The sequence below is a fragment of the Coturnix japonica genome, chromosome 29 (genome assembly GCF_054131305.1).
Source record: "Coturnix japonica strain WE chromosome 29, WE-NBRP24, whole genome shotgun sequence".
NCBI lineage: Eukaryota > Metazoa > Chordata > Aves > Galliformes > Phasianidae > Coturnix > Coturnix japonica.
Window position 1 is genome coordinate 4339781 of NC_140691.1, and position 14512 is coordinate 4354292.

The following is a 14512-nucleotide window of genomic DNA, read 5'->3' on the forward strand; positions in this document are numbered from 1 at the left end:
TGCACTTGTACACACCAGCATCATCGGGCTTCAGCTTCAGAATCTGGAGCTCTGCTGAATGCTTATCCCTCTTGATCTTGTACTTCTCAGAGGGCTCGATGGGTGTGTGGCCCTTGAACCATTTCACAACCTTTGGAGAAGGCCTGAAGTCACAGGACAGGATGACAGAATGACATTCCAAAGCTGTCTTGTCCTCCAACTTCCTGGTGATTTGTATATGGTAATCTGCAAAGCAGGGGTGGAAGAGAAGAAAGGATGAGGACAATTGGAAGAAGAGGAAAGTCTCTTGCATCTATTCCATTCCAATTAATTTCATGTTCACAATGGTTCTTTGAACAACTCTAAAGATAAAACAAATGATTGTCTATAGGGAAGGCCATTGATTACATTTCTATAAAGTAATACTGTATAGTATCTACCAAATGCAAGCTCCAGCTCTTGCTCTGTGCTTATTAAATTGCTCCCAGTTGAGGCTTTTATTCAAATAAGAGTGACTTGAAAATATAATAAGTACTTTAGGATGTGAATGGAGACTCTTACACTGGGGACAACAGGAGATAAAAAGCCTGCAAATTTCTTTCAGATAAAATCAATGACAAACTGCATCAAATTTAGGTGCTACCAAACTTAAACTTGTCTACTTCAGAAATACAATTAATTTCACCTGATTTGACTTCTTTGGTATAGCCAAGGACAAAACCTCAGCTCTGTAGATCTGAATAGTAAGCACATCACAACTATTCATACAGATCTTTTACTGAAACGCAGCTGTCTCATTTAGTGTCCAATGACTTTGAACTGGAAATGGAGCAGAACCTCCAGACACACACACAATATTTCAAAGACCCCAGTGAAGGAAGACTGTACATTAATTAATTCTCCATCTTCATGATGTAAACCAAGCCAGGATATGTTACCTCTGACGAGCAGATTGGCTGTGGATTTTGATTTGCCAATTGAGAACTGAATGGTGCCTGTCATATCAGTGGTGGTTTTCAGTATGGTCAGCCGGTGGATGGTGCCTTCTTAATGCATAATCAAGTTTCTGCCAGCCTGTAAGACTTCCCCACGTAGATACTACTTGGGAGGTTTCACAGAAGGAATGGATATCTCGCATTCAAATTTGGCTTCTTCAGGCTCAGTCACATCCTCATCACACAGCTCCTTTACTAGATTAATGGATTGCTCTTTAAGAAGGATGGAAGGAGAGAAAGCAGAGATTTAGAAGGAATGTAAAAAACCCTTACATTATCACCCTACTTACTCATGTCAGCATTACTGCACATGAACACTACACCTATCAGCTCAAAATGCCTTAAAACATCATTAAAAAATACTAGAAAGAAAGGAATGTTGTTAAGAAGTCAGACAATATGACTGACAACCTGAAGAGAGCCCAGATCTTCTGATTCCCAGTCCAACATCCAAATCAAAACATGACCTTCCCACCCCGATATCAAACTCCTCGCATTACGAAGCTGGGGACTGAACTCTTGAATAGTGTGCTAACTCAAATGTCTCCCTTTTCTTTATCACACTTAACATCATATATATACCCTAACATTGTATATAGTAAAAAAAACAAGCAAACTCTGTGCTCTTTTCAAACAGCATGAGAAAGTGAAGAAAAAGACAAGGTATGTTTTTTATCCCTCAACGTTCAAACATAAATCTGAAGTCTAGCGGTAGAAAATCAACCTCCTAAGAAAATAATCTGTTTTACTTAGCAAAAGTAAATCCCAAAAGACAAGCTGGATATTTTGAGGGCAGAAAGGTAGGTAGGTAGGAGTATTTATTTCTGTGAAAGGTCCTGGTGGTGTTTAACTTCCTTGACATTCAAGCAAAGGATGTTAGCTGGTTTATAACATAAGATAATTTAAGCAAAATGATCATCAGAAGCATAATTACCTTTAACTGTAAGATGGGCACAAGATTCTGCCTTTTCTGCTATAGATTTTATTTCTGCTGCATCCTTGACTTGGACGCGTGTGTAAGTCAGCGAGTAGGTCTTTCCTGAAGCAGAGAACCACAGAGTCACTAAGGCTGGAAAAGACCACTAAGGTCATCTAGTCCAACCACCAACTCATCCCTACCAAACTGTGCTCTTGAGAGCAAACCCACAACTACACTTGGCTTCCTTGAGCAAACAGCTCTGAGGCACATGGCCAGGCTGAGCATCATCCAACTGGTTTCACAGCATCACTGCCTGTTCTCTCATGTCAATGAAACCACCCATTCCACCCCAACCACATCCCACCAAAGCTGCTTAGTGCTCCCAAAGCGAATGCTCACCAGTTGTTTCCAACTTGAAGGTCATCTTCTGGCCAGCAGCCTCGCAGATGTATTCTCCAGCATCTTTCTTCTCCAGCTGCTCCACAACCAGACGGCGTGTTTTGCCCACAGATTCCATTCTGAACTTTCTGGAGGAGGCAAGCAGTCTTCCATCCTTGTACCATTTTACTTCGGTTGGATCCTGTGCTACTTCACAGCTGAGGGAGGCACTTGCTGCCAGGGCAGCACTCACCTCTTTCTGCACCTGCTCCTGGTTTATAAACACAGGTTTTGGCTCTGAGGGAAGAAAAGAAAAAGTATTGACTGAGGGACTGAAATGAGACCATCTTGCAGGTTTGTATGTACAGGTTGGAACAGGTTTAGGTTACCACTTGTGCCCAAACTAATAGCCTTCACTAGAGAATATCAGCTCTTCTGTTAAAACTAAGTGTCAAATCTAGGCAAGAAAGAACCGAGGAACTGAAGGAACCAAGAGGGTCCTTGAACACCAGTCCCATGGTTGCAAGTCACTATGCAAACATATTGAACCCAAAAGAACATCTGTCCTGCAGGCAACCAAAACCTGAGTTCCTTTTACTTAAGACCCACTGTGAAACATCAAAACACATAAACGTGTGATAGTCAAATCACTGGCTGCCTTTTCATGACCCAGAACAGTACTCCTGGCTTCCTGAACAGACTCCTCATGGCCTCTACCATTGCCACAACTGTGACTGTCAAAGGCACAAAGGAAATATGCTCACCAATGCAGTCCTTTCTTCTTTGTGTGTTATTTGCAGCTATCTATTTTGCTTTGAGCTCTGGGAATAGTCAGCTCTACCAGGTCTCTTACTGTGAGTAGCAGACTCACCTATCCAGATGCAGCCTCCAACATAAAGGCATAGTAAAAAGTCAGTGTACTACTAGGAGAAGTTCCTGCTTCTCCTGCCATGAAAGGCTGCACGTACAACATGCACTCCAGCCTCACTGCACATACTTATCTTAGTCAAATGTTTCTGTGAACAGGAATTACAGTTTGGGACCTCAGGCACAGGAGAGATTTGAATAATATCTTGAATATTGCTTCCACTGTACATATATCAGTAATTATTATTCTACAGACAGACTGAAACAGGTCTTTGTGCCATACTAAAACCAAATACTTTCTACAAACCCAGGCAATCAAGTCTAGGGAAAAAACCTCAGCACAGACTACTGCAACTGGATCACTGTATAATAGAAACTAGATTTTACTTTACTGTTCTCTGCTGTATTTCAGACAACACCTGTCTTACCTGTGACATGAATCTTGAAGGTGAGTTTCTGGCCAGCAGCCTCGCAGCTGTACTCCCCTGCATCTTTCTTCTCCACCTGGCTCACCACCAGCCGACGCTGTTTGCCCTCTGACTCCACCCTGAACTTCTTGCACCAGGTGATCAGTTTCCCCTCCTTGTACCACTTCACCTCCGTCTTCTCCTGGGCCACCTCGCAGCTCAGCGTGGCATTTTCTGTTGGTGCAGCCTTCACCTCCTTCTGCACCTTCTGCTTGTTGATAAAGGCATCCTCTGCTTCTGGAACTGGAAAACATTGGGTAAAATAGACATTAGATATGAACAGCTTGTGACTGGAAGATATTTAAAGTTGCTTCTGTGTCGTATTGGGCCATTTCCTGGAGCAACACTGCTTCACAGTGTTTATCACACATTATAAAGCATCCTCAGCACAGTCCATATGGTCATCCCATCCCTCTGGGTAGTCTTTACTATCAGCTGGGACTCTTTATTTTCAGATTTCTTCGAATGAAGACAATGACAGATCTATATATATAGATATATATATACCACACCTACACCCCCACAATCTGTTACAACTCCATATTTCTCCCCATATTTGCCCCCGACAGCCCCCAGTAGCCCCATATCACCCTAAGGCCCCCACAACCCTCTATCTCTCCATACACCACCCCTTAAAGCCCCATACCTGCCCATATCCTCCAATAGCTCCCCACAACCCCTACACACCCTCAGAGCCCCCTAGAGCCCCTAGTCCTCCTATGGCCCACCACAGCCCCATATCCCCCCTACAGTCCCCCTCAGCTCCCTTTACAGCCCCTGCACAGCTCTATAGAACAGTCTGATAGAACTACCTCTAGTAGAAGCAATCTCCACACAGAGATCCTTTCCCAGTGGCACTCAGCCCTTCAGTGGGGTCTAACAGAGCTGCAGCCAGACTCAAACACAACTGCTCACACAGCTCAGCTGCCTTCACCTGTGCTCCAGACGCTGACACATTGCAGCCCCACATCCCCCTCTGCCCCCCCACAGCCCCACACCCCCCTGTCCTCCCCGCACTCCCCATCAGCCCATCCCACCTCAGTGCTGCCTCTGTCTCTTCTCTCCTCTCCCCGTCCCAGCGCCGGCCTCCCCCGGCCTCCCATTGGGCAGCGGCAGCTCCGCCGGCTCCGATTGGCTGAGCTGCAGTGCGCGGGAGTGGCCATTGTGGGGGGGGGCAGAGGGGGATGTGGGGACTGCTTCCCAGTTGAGACTACCTCAGCTTTCTGGTCAAGGCATCGACACTGGTGAGTTTTCCTTTGCTAATAACTTTTGACTAAAAAATAACAAAATAAATAAATAAATAAATGCCACAACACAAAGCAGAACACACACACAAAAACCCACAAAAACAAGGAACTTGGATTTAATGGATGCTGAAGATTCAACACCTGTGCATTTGTCATGTGAGTTACTTATTTCTTTTGCCCTTAGTTTGGACACAAATGGCATTATTTTCTTCACAGTAACAGAAATGGGAAAAGGAACTGAACTTCTGAAGTTCAAACTTCTGGGTTTTTTTTTCTTTTTCTTTTTTTTTTTTTTTTGCCTCTTGGAGACACCTGTATTTGGTGGTGGAATGGAATTCCCCCATCCCATTTTAGTGCAGATTTTGTTGTGCTCGATGTGGAATAAACCCTACCCAGCCTGTTCCGCACCGTTCCCTCTGTTTGCAGTACGTAGCCTTTCAGGAGTGTTTATTTGTCATTTCTTGTTCTATGTGACCCTCTGTTTGGCTGACTTTCTTTTTAATTCCGTGCTTTAATCAAGCATGTTGTGAGCTTGTTAGTGCACCAATTATTCTGGAGGGCCAGACTCAATAAAATGTCAGGATGAGAAGTTGTTTGGCTGTGTTATGTGGGACAAGAGCAAATTCATATAGAATCCAGCCCCAGAGAAAAGCAAATGTAGCCAGCAGGACTTGAGGGCTGAGCTGTAGGAATGGAAGCGTCCTCTGCTGTTTGAAACAGAGGGCTTTTCTAAGCTGTGTTTCAGCAGAAACCAGGTAGTGCTGGGAACAGGCAACTATTGGCAAGGGCTCAGTGCAGCTCTTCCCTCACCCTGCACCACGACTGACAGCATGCTCTGTTTTCTCTCTCCAGACCAAGTTCTCCCAGTAAGAGGGCAGAGTCAGCAGCTGGCAGTTGGCGTTCCTGCTTCTGCCTGGGCAAACCATCCCCTGTGGCCGAGAACCAACTGCAGAGCAGTGCCAGGGAGCCCTCTGAAGCTGAAGTCTTGGTCCTGGCAGGTAAGCATGCAAATCCAGCTTTCAAAACACTGCTTGTCAGCAACACAGGTAGAATTCATGCTTTCAGTGGGCTTGTACCTCTTTCTGTATTCCTGCGTTCGAGCCGTGCCTGACATCTTTGGTTGACACTTGTCTTTCCCAAATGAGTCTCGCAAGCTGCTTGAAACCTGCTTGACAGGCAGCACCAAGCCTTTGCCTCCTTGGATAGTGAAAGTTTACACTAACTGCTGTGTATCTACTCTTTCCAGGTGAATCCATCCCTTGCCAGTGCAGGAACACCCCGGCAAGTAGCGATGATGCACGTTGTGCTTCCATCAATGGAGTGCAGTTAGGATGCATGAGTCACTGCAGTTCCAAGGACAGCCTTTCACGTGACAGCAATGATGGAGAGGAGGAGGTCTGACCTATTCAGTTTTGAGCCTCTCCATGCAGGAAAACCTTGCGGTTCTGGAATGTCTTCACCTACGAAGGTAGTGAGGGATTTGGAGCACAGGCCTTACAAGGAGCAGCTGACGGTGTTGGGATTGTTCAGCCTGTAGAAGAGGAGGCTCAGGGGAGACCTTATAACTCTCTATAACTTCCTGAAGGTAGGTTGTAGTGAGCTGGGGGTTGGCCTCTTCTCTCGAGTAATCAGTGATAGAACTAGAGGGAATGGTTTTAAGATGCGCCAGGGAAGATTCAGGCTGGACATTAGGAAATATTACTTCTCAGAAAGGGTAGTCAGGCACTGGAATGAACTGCCCAGAGAGGTGGTGGAGTCACCGACCATGGGAGTGTTCAAGAAACGTTTTGATGTGATGTATGGAATATGATTTATCCGGGAAGTATTGGCAACGGTTGGACCAGATGATCTTCTAGGTCTTTTCCAACCTTGATAATTCTGTGATTCTGAGCTGAGAAGCTTTTCTTGCTCAAGTCCTGCTTCCAAGTTTAACCACCTATGGGGAAGTAGATGTCACTTTTCTAGTGTCCTTCAATTCCGTGTCCGCATTTTCCTAAAAGTAAAAGAATTTGGAGGTAACCAGCTGCAGTGAAGTGAGCGATTTCAGTGCCTGTTTCTGATGGTGGCAATGAGTTCAGAGGTCATACTTAATTGACGATTCCTGTTTCCATTCTGACAAAGGCTGTAGTTGCAGCTGACTTCCTGAGGCTGCCATACGTGGTGGTGATGCAGCCTTGGGCTTCTTGGGGATTTGCATGACTCCCACCTTTCCTTTCTGTGTCTTGCAGGTCAGCTGGTGCTGGAAGCGGCCGGTATCTGAGCAGGAATGAAGGTGAGTGCAGGAGCAGCTGCTGAGGGGAGGAAGGAAGTCCATGCTAATGAGCTCTGAAGCATCTGCAGGTACGGTACCAAAGGAGGCAGCAGTGATGCAGGGGGCTCCCCAGCAGGAAGCTGGCTGATCCAAATGCTTGCTGAGAGTTTGGAAGCCCAAACCCTTATGGTGTCTGTAAGGGTGGCTAATAAAAAGATGTTAACCAAGATGGTGGTAAATAGTCAAAGGTTGTTAGCAAAGGAAAACTCACCAATGTCGATGTTTTGACCAGAAAGCTGAGGCAGTCTCAACTGGGGAGCAATCTCCAAGAGATGCTGCCTCAGTGGTGGTCAGCCTTTAAATGAGGTCTCAGAGGAGGTGGAGTCGAGGTCCACCCCTTCTGTGAGCACAGCTCCATTACTCTCACCTGTGCTCCCGCAGCTGACCCAACACTTGCCTCAGCTGATTAATCAGAGGTTCAAGGTGTGATTTCCCATACAATCTCTAAGCTGAAGGCAGCATCTCCTTGATCTGATGGTGGTGTGCCTGAGTGAGGGAGTGATCCAAGCTGGATGCAGAAGAGTCATCTTGATTTCTCTCCTATTTTACTTCAGATAGCACCTATTGGGTGTTGGTTTCTTAAAATTTGGATCTAGGAGGTGGCCTCTCCCTTTGCTTCTGGTGAAAGCTGCAGCAGGAGTAGAAGACAAAGAGGTTTTCTTGGTGGCAGCAACACCAATTATTTGATTCAAATGTAGAACTGTGATGAAAATGCTGAAGAACAGATCTGCCTCAAAGACATGCTTGATCATATAAGGAATGAGCATGTGATCCAAGACAGCCAGCGTGGCTTTAGCAGGGGAGGGCCATGCCTAACCAATCTGGTGCTCTTCTATGATGGAGTGACGGCATTTGTGGACAAAAGGAAGGAAACTGATGTCATTGACCTGGACTTGAGCGAGATCTTTTACATGGCCCTCCACCACATCCTTATCTCTAAACTGGAGGGATGTGGATTTGACAGGTGGACCACCTGGTGGATAAGGGATTGGTTGAAAGGCCACAGACAGAGGGTGGTGATTCATGGTTCTGTGTCCAGGTGGAGGCCGATAACAAGTGGTGTCATCCAGGAGTCTGTCTTGGGACCAGTGCTTTTTTACATGGTTATCAGTGACACCAATGATGCAATGGAGTGCACCCTCTGCTGTTTGCTGAGTGGTGCGGCTGATGCAGTGGAAGGAAGGGATGCCATTCAGAGGGAGCTCAACCGAGAGGTTGGCCTAGGTGAATCTAATGAGGTTCAACACAGCAAAGTGCAAGGTTTTGCACTTGGGCTGGAGGAATCCCAGGCATCTGTACAGCCTGGGAGGAGCAGTCCTTAAGGGAAGCCCCGCAGAGAAGGACCTGGGGGTCCTGGTGGATGAAAAACAGAATGTGAGCCATCAGCGTGCTCTTGCAGCTCAGAGAGCAAATGGTCCCCTGGGCTCCATCAGAAGAGGGGATGGCCAGCAGGGACAGGGAGGCGATTGATCTTCATGATCCTTGAGGTCCCTTCCAACCCGGGCCATTCTATGATTCTGTGATTACACTCACTGACAGAAATAACGGCAGCTGTACAGAAGCTGGATATATTTTGGGACAGTTCTTGTAACCAGCTGATTTTAAGACCTTGCCCAAGTCGTGAGTCTTAATTGCATGTCAGAAGAAAGCTGGGAAATTGGTTATTGCTCATTCTTTCTCATTTGCTGATTCTTTCTTTAGTGTTTCTTTTCCAAAGGAGATTCTGGTGATGGAAGCAGTTGAAGAAAGAACCAAAGCAGCTCTTGCCAATAGTGCTTGAAGTCCCTGTGGAGAGAAGCAAAGAACTTGGGCTTCCTCTGGGATGCTCCCCACCATGTCTCAGGAAGGAGACCAACTGCTGTTCCACTTTCTGCTCTGTGTGTGGAAAGGTACGTCTGGGTTTCTTCTGGTTGTTTTTTCTTTCTTTTTCTGGCTTTGAAGGAGAAGGGGTGGAGCAAAGGGAGACCCACTGGTCATTTGTTACCTCAAGAACAGGATGGATTTTACATTCATTGTGAAAAACCTGGGCTAGTAGCATGGGCATGTTTCAGGCTGGACTCTTCTTTTGCTGCTTGGTTTCCTTTTGGCTACAGGGAGACAGCTGTCTAAAGGTGTGTTTTCAAACCCTCTCTCCAAAACCATGTTTCATTGTTGCAGGTGGTTCAGTGTGCTCTTGCAGTGCAGATGCTGTAGTTTGCTGTAGAATCTGAATGGTTTCTGTTCCTAGGAGAGGACTGGGAGGAGGTAGTGAGAAGAGAATTCAATGCCTGAGGTGTATCTTAGTGAGAAATGTTGGCATGAAGTGCTGAAAGTCTTGAGCTGTCAAAGGCCAGTGAGGCTCAGACTCCTTAACCTGCTGGAGCAGGGTGGAAGCAAGGAGTGGGCACTGCCGTCCCACAAACGGCACTTGGTTCTGGTCTTCCAGGTCTGTGCTGGCCTGGATTTCTTCTGAGAAGTTTGTTGGAGCTGCTTGGAGTAGTGAAGGGTGGGGAAGAAGTGCTGCTCAAGAGCTAAGGCTCGGCTTGATCATTTTGGATGGATTTAACCATGGTATCTGAAGACATAGTTTCCATCAGAATGATCCCAGCATTGTGCAAGTGTCTCAGCTGAAGCCCCTGAGCAGATGTGTGAGACCACCCGCCTCCTCCAGATGAGCCATAGGAAAGCTGACTGTGCCCAGTAATTACAGCTTCTGCAGATTGAATGTGCTTCCAAGTGTTTTCCTTAGTGATCAATCATGTCCCAGCACTCTGATATTCCATCTCTGTCACAATCTGGAGCATCTCTGCAAACCTTGGGTGCTCATTCCCACCAGAGTTTCTTCCTTTCTCTCTTTAGAATCAGTGTGGTGCAGTTCCCTGTGTTTGTGAGCAGCAGCCAGCAGGCTGCAAGAGATCCAATGGCAGCTTTCAGCACACAGAGGGATGTGATGGGGACAGACTGTCCTTACCGCCATGCATAAGTGAGTTTTTACCGTCCTCTCTCAAGAAGTATGAAAGAATAGAGTTTGAATGATACTTGTGAGCAGGTGCTGTGCTTTAGGGGATGTCAGGTAACCATTCCTATGGGGGTGCGGGAAGGAGCAGTGAAAGTGATGTATTAGTTTGTGTTTTGGCTGTTAAAGAGGAGTTCCATTTCTGGAAGCAAAACTATGGGCTAAGATGGAAAACAGAAGGGAGAAGGCTGATACCTGGATAGTGGGCTGAGCTTTGGTGACTGCAGCCATTTGCAGTAGAAGTTTTGCTGTTTTGCACAGTGGGGTTCAGAATGGGAGCTGATGATGAATGGGAGCTACTCAAGGGACAGACTTCCATGTACAAGTTCCAGTGCCTCAATGACTTTCTTGTAGCGAGGAACCCCAAACTGAACATAAGACTTGAGGCGCAGCCTCCCCAGTGTTGAGTCCAAGGGGATGATTACCTCTCTGCTCCTGCTGGCCACACTATTTCTTAGACAGGCCAGGATGCCGTGGGCCTTCTTGGCCACCTGGGCACACTGTTGGCTCATGTTCAGCTGAGCATCGACCAACAGCCCCAGGTCCATTTCCTCTGCACAGTCCTGCAGCCACTCAGCCCCAGGCCTATAGCGCTGCATGGGGTTATTGTGGCCAAAGTGCAGGACCTGGCACTTGGCCTGGGTGTACCACATCCCATTCACCTCAGCCCAGTGAGGTTGATCCAGCTTATCTAGATCCCTCTGAAGGGGCCTCCCTTCCCTCAGGCAGATCAACACCACCTCCCAGTCAAAAGACAAAAAGAGAAGAAAGCAGAAATGAAGAAGGCTTCTCTGAGAGCTGCCCCTGCACCTGCAGAGGTGAGTCCTTGTTATGGACAGACACAGCTCTTGTTGTCAGGGCCTCCATCTGTGAGACATGAATGAGACTGTAAAATCCTGAGGGAAGTGGTGTCCTGGTTCTGTACTTGCTTTTTTCCTTTGCAGTTTTTGAAGTGTTGCACAAAATGAAGGAGAAATCTCTAAAGCAGGTGGTCGGGATGCTGGCATGGTGATGTTACTTAGTAATTAGTGCTATTATTTTGTAGTATATTAATAGTTTGCTAATAAACAAAAAACAAGGGGGGGAGGAAGGCGTTCTGATAACAGAGGATGCTGAGAAGGCAGAAACACTGAATGCCTTCTTTGCTTCTGTCTTTAGTGAAAAGGCTCTCCCTCAGAAATCCCAGACCCTGGAGGTTAATGAGAGAGTCTGGACAATAGGAGATTTCTCTTTAGTCAGGGAAGAGGTGGTCTGTGATTGCCTAGGAAACATTAATGTCCATAAATACATGGGATGGGTGCATGGGGTGCATCCACGGGTGCTGAGAGAACTGGTGGAGGTCATTGCTGAGCTGCTCTCTGTAATCTTTCAGAGGTCTTGGAGAACTGGGGAGGTGCCTGAAGACTGGAGGATGATCAATGTCACTGCAGTCTTCAAAAAGGGCAAGAAGGAAGAGCCAGGTAATTATAGGCCAGTCAGCCTCACCTCTGTCCCAGGGAAGGTGATGGAACAGCTTGTGCTGGATGCCATCTCCAGAGAACTGGGTGATAAGGAGGTTATCAGGAGTACTCAGCATGGGTTCACCAAGGGGAGGTCGTGCTTGACCAACCTGGTGGCCTTTTATGAAGATGTCACTAGCTGGGTGGACGGGGCTAGAGTGGTAGATGTAGTCTACCTTGATTTCAGAAAGGTTTTTGATACTGTCCCCCACGACATCCTTATAACAAAGCTGAGGAAGTATGGGATAGATGAGTGGACAGTGAAGTGGGTCGTGAACTGTCTGACTGGCAGAGTGCAGAGGGTTGTCGTTGGCGGTGCTGAGAGGGGATTTGATCCAGGTTTATAAATACCTGAGGTGTGGGGGCACGGCACAGTGGCACGGCTGGTCTCTTTTCAGTAGTGCGTGGGGACAGGACTAGGGGTAATGGGCTGAAACTTCTGCATAGGAAGTTCTGCACAAATGTGTGCAAGAACCTCTTTACGGTGAGGCTGACGGAGCACTGGAACAGGCTGCCCAGGGAGGTGGTGGAGTCTCCTTCTCTGGAGATATTCAAGACCCGCCTGAACACCTACCTGTGCGACGTGGTGTAGGGAACCTGCCATGGCAGGGGGGTTGGACTCAATGATCACTAGAGGTCCCTTCCAACCCCTACAATTCTGTGATTCTGTTGGAAGGTGGGAATGCAAGAGAGAATATTGCGAGCAAAAGCTGTGGAGCGAGATAAATGGCATGAGAAAGCAAAGCTGAGAACTAAGGAAAGCTCCAGAAGAGAAAACAAAGTCCAGTAGGGCATATTTAGAGACAGGTGAAGCATCCATGAGTGCACTGAGGAGTACTAGGGTGCTCTGGAATGTCTCTTGGGCTCCCTACAGCACACATACTTGCTCTGGGGCATGTCTGGATGTCTGTAGAGCTAATTGTGGGGCCCTGAGAAACGTCTGGGGCACATTAGGGGGCACTGGCTTCCATGTGAGTGTTCCCAGGTTCCCAGAAGTCAACAGGGAAGCCTTTGGAGACCCCTTGGGAAGACTCAGTGGGGCCCTACAGTGATGTAGCAGCTTGTGTTGGTTGCATCTGCTTGGCAGGGAAGCGATTTCCCTGGTGAGAGCTGAGTGACTGGAAGGTGATTTCCTTGGTTTAATTAATTTAATTACCTGGATTATAATTAAATAACACTGTTCAGCGTTCATTAAAGATTTCTTTTTTTTCCAAAGTACTTCAGTTGTGCAGCTGTAGCAGCTTTGCTAAGATATATCGAGTTTATTCAAAATTCCAGTGATGCTCCTAAAGCACTTGAAGTGCATTTGAGGGGGGGAGTGACAAAACAGCTCTGAGAGACACATCATCAGATCAGAACATTGGAACGGTAACTAATAGCAGAGATTCTGATAAGAATATTGAAGTTTTCAAATTACCTTTTCTTAAAGGTGTATTTCACCAAGTTTCATCAATGTGCACACTGAAGAGCTGACTTGTTATCTTTCTTTTTATAAAAAATCATGTGTTACAATTGAGAGCAGAAGTTATAGGATGGAACATTCTCCAAGTAAAGTGCAAAAGACATTTCTTCATAGTTCCAATTAATGTCTTATGTTTTGTTCAGACTCACTAAATGATGTATTTCAGGGTACATCATGTGGGAATATAAGAAGACTATTCAGAGCAGGAGCTGCAGAGCAAGATGAACGACATGAGAAGGTAAGGCTGGGAACCAAGGACACAGCTTTTGTGTCACTCAGCCACCTGTGGCAGAGGTCAGGATTTCTGCAGGGATGGGAAATCATCCCATCACTTAGTGCCTTACAAGGAGCTGAGAAGCTTTTCTTGCTCAAGTCCTGCTTCCAAGCTTAACCACCTGCAATGAAGTAGATGTCACTTTGCTGGTGTCCTTCAATTCCGTGTCTGCATTTTCCCAAAATCAGGAGGTAACCAGCTGCAGTGAAGTGAGCGATTTCAGTGCCTGTTTCTGATGGTGGCAATGAGTTCAGAGGTCACAATTAACTGACGATTCCTGTTTCCATTCTGACAAAGTCTGTAGTTGCAGCTGACTTCCTGAGGCTGCCATACGTGGTGGTGATGCAGCCTTGGGCTTCTTGGGGATTTGCATGACTCCCACCTTTCCTTTCTGTGTCTTGCAGGTCAGCTGGTGCTGGAAGCAGCCGGTATCTGAGTAGGAATGAAGGTGAGTGCAGGAGCAGCTGCTGAGGGGAGGAAGGAAGTCCATGCTAATGAGCTCTGGAGCATCTGCAGGTCTGGTACCAGAGGAGGCAGCAGTGATGCTGGAGGGCACGTGGTGAGTGCGTGGACAGGGTGGCACAAACGTGTGCGTGTGCTGAGGAGTTGGGTTGCACACAGGTGCACACAAAGGGGTGTTTGTGGAAGGTGTAGGCACGTACGTGTTCCCAGGGGTGGTTTGCACACGTCTGTGAATACAAAGGAGGGCACACGATGCGGTGTGTGCATGGAGGTGTGCAAAGCAGGCAGGGTGGCACACGGGTGTGCATGTGCACATGGATAGGGGAAGGCTGGGGTTACAGGTTGACCTGTGCTGAGGTGAGTGGGGGCTCACGGTGTTGCTCAGTGGTAGATTTGTTTACACTGAGTGCTAACAGGAAATTCGCACACCCTTTTTGTTTCAGCTGTGCCAGCGCTGTGATCCCTTGCTGCTGGGATGTGCTGTTGGAAGGATGGTGTGCATGCCGAGCTCCCATCACTTCCAAGCCCTACAATTCTGTGATTCTGTGAATCAAGTGTAGAGCAAAAGGGATGTTTGGGCCAGGTGACTGTAAGAAGGCTGGCTGCTTTGGATGGTGGCAGCTGATGGAAACAGGTGCTCTGGGGACCGTTCAGCTT

General features: G+C 47.1%; 1 long non-coding RNA gene across 2 annotated transcripts; it reads left to right on the forward strand.

The window, feature by feature from the left end:
• Positions 1–9613: 9613 nt before the first annotated feature.
• On the forward strand, positions 9614–14223 carry LOC146755868 (uncharacterized). 2 transcript variants are annotated; one of them, XR_014937835.1, is made up of 3 exons: positions 9614–10125; positions 13286–13357; positions 13798–14223. It is a non-coding gene; the product is annotated as an uncharacterized LOC146755868 (long non-coding RNA). The 2 variants fall into 2 exon arrangements; XR_014937834.1 differs by lacking the exon at positions 9614–10125 and adding an exon at positions 11554–11618.
• The last annotated feature ends 289 nt before the right edge of the window (positions 14224–14512 follow it).